Here is a 2,675-nt window from a genome sequence, read left to right on the forward strand (position 1 = left end):
GTGGGCGGGGCCACAGTCAGACCTGATGTCTACCCCCAGCCCACCACTGGGGCCACAGTCAGACTGGTGTGTACCTTCTCTTCCCCTCTCCTAGGGGTAGGATTCACTGTGGGGTGGGGTGGCCCATCTTGGCTACTTGCACACTGCCAGGCTTGTGGTGCTGGGTATCTGGAGTATTAGCTGGGGTGGATTGTCAAGGTGCACGGGGGCGGGAGGGGTAGCCTCAGCTCGCTTTTCCTTCAGAGATCCGCTTCGGGAGGGGCCCTGCAGCACCAGGAGGGAGTCAGACCCGCTGGAGGGATGGATCCACAGAAGAACAGCGTTGGGTGTTTGCGTGGTGCAAGCAAGTTCCCTGACAGGAATTTTGGCTGGGGGATGGGCGAGGGAGATGGCGCTGGCGAGCACCTTTGTTCCTTGCCAAGCTGTGCCCTGTTGTCGGGGCTAAATAACTCTCCCTCCCGTTGTCCTCCAGCCTTCCTGCTCTCTGAGCAGAGCTGTTAGCTTATAACCTTCCAGATGTTAAGTCCCGCTTGCTCTCCGAACACACTCCATCTGGCCCCTCTGCTTTTGCAAGCCACACTCGGGGGCTCTGCTTTGCTGGTGGGCCGCCCTTCTGCCCCGGCCCCCTCCCGCCAGTCTGTGTAGCCCGCACCGCCTTTCTGCCCTTCCTACCGTCTTCTGTGGACCTCTCGTCTATGCGTGGCTCTGGAGAATCCGTTTTGCTAGTCTTCTGGCGATTTTCTGGGTTATTTAGGCAGGTGTGGGTGGAATCTAAATGAACCGCAGGACACGGTGAGCCCAGCGTCCTCCTACGCCACCATCTTGCCACTATTTGTCTATGGTTTTAAAGAATTTTACAAATTTAATGTGAAATAAAAAAATACAAATAGGAAGAAGTCCATGTTCTTTAATTATGTACAAAATAGTATGAGAAGAACCAAAAGTAAATTAAACATTATCACATTTGTTTTCACCATTCTCTATTTCTTCATATTAACTTCACTATTCAAATGACAGAAAGTAGGTAGCAATTTAGGGATTGGGAAAGAGATAAAAAAAAACCAACAACTTTTTTTACCATGTTTTTTCTATACTGTATAGCTGCGCTCATAGAGACAACTTCTTTTACTTTTACACTGTGTGGATATCCAATTGTATATAAAATTGAACCTGCTCAGAAACGGAGGGAGACTAGAAATGATGGGTCCATAACCTAGAGCACTATTGTACTGTTTAAACAATGGTGCAGCTACCAGCTTGTAATTTTTAGGGACTGCAAACAAGGCTTTCTCTTGAGGTTGAACCAAAACAGCTCCATCACGTTCCTTAGGTTTTCTAATATGTGGAAGAATATATGAATACTAAGGAGGTTCAAAATTTTGCCTCCACCTGTTACCAATGCAGTCATCAATGACCCCACTTGCAGGACTACATTTTGATAACCCGGTATCCTTGTCATTAAGCATTTGAGTTCTTCAACTTCATCTTCTCCTGGGTTAAGTTCACCACCAGGTAATGTGAAGAAAGTTGTTGCCAGCTGTAGCAGGAACACGTGCAGTAGCAGGTGCTCGTGTACAATCAGGGCCCCTTCTATAGTCCTTCTCATTCGATTTTATCAGATTCCTCCCTCATGTGCTGAAATGTGGCTGCGACGGAGCTGGCCTTCTCATACAGGGACTCCTTTGTACCAAAAATACAATTGATAAGAGGGTACATGTTGATGGTGAACTCCAGGGTGAGGGGCTTGGTCTGTTGGACAGACTTGTTGCCAAACTTGTTGATCCCACCCCCCTATGCCAGCCAATTTGTGAACATTTGGGTGGCACCATGGACATGCTGGTGAACTCCAGCACTGGCAGGAAGAAGGTATGGGGCAGGCAGGAAGGTTTTCCTGTGCCAGCAGCGGTTATTTGCATCCCCCTCAGCAGATGCTACCGACCATTAGCATGAGAACACAAGAGGAGACTTAATTTGTCTGCCTTAAGGGAGTACAATTTTTCTTGTTGTTGATTTTTCTCAAACTCATAAAATAGCTTCCAGGAAAACCCATGATCTAAAAACCCTGCTTTACATCACACAGAAAGAGAAAGTATCTCCTAGAAACACTTGAAGCATGGGAAGTTATGTTTCAGTATGCCCAAATACATTTTATATATCTCCTTTGCTTGAAATGCGCTTCTTACATCAATCACCCTAAACTAAGCCAGCTAGGGACTAATCCTGAAGTTGGTACTGATGTCTACTTTTCTAAAGTATATGAGCTTTGGAAGAGTGGTAAATACAGAATTTACAATCAGGATAAAACAATAGAAAAGAAGGGTAAATGGATGTGGAGAATGGAAAGAGCAAACATTTTCATAAACTAGAACAACTATGTACCTTGATACAGAACAATTTAGTCATTTATGAGCAATTATAATTTTCATAAAACTTTGACTAATCTTTAAAAAATTTAGTTTTGCTAAGGGCTCCTGAGTGGCTCAGTCTGTTAAGCATCCACTTCGGCTCAGGTCGTGATCTCATGGCTTATGAGTTTGAGCCCCATGTCTGGCTCTGTGCTGACAGCTCAGAGCCTGGAGCATGCTTTGGATTCTGTGTCTCCCTATCTCTCTTACCTCCTCCTCTCACCCTCTCTTTCTCTCTCTTGCTTAAAAATGAATAAAAATTTAAAAAAA

At 45.4% G+C, this 2,675-nt stretch overlaps 1 pseudogene; it reads right to left on the bottom strand.

Annotated features, from left to right (window-relative positions):
- Positions 1-1,088: 1,088 nt before the first annotated feature.
- Positions 1,089-1,835, bottom strand: LOC131494523 (cleavage and polyadenylation specificity factor subunit 5-like; annotated as a pseudogene).
- Between the last annotated feature and the right edge of the window lie 840 nt (positions 1,836-2,675).

Source organism: Neofelis nebulosa, chromosome 14 (genome assembly GCF_028018385.1).
Source record: "Neofelis nebulosa isolate mNeoNeb1 chromosome 14, mNeoNeb1.pri, whole genome shotgun sequence".
NCBI lineage: Eukaryota > Metazoa > Chordata > Mammalia > Carnivora > Felidae > Neofelis > Neofelis nebulosa.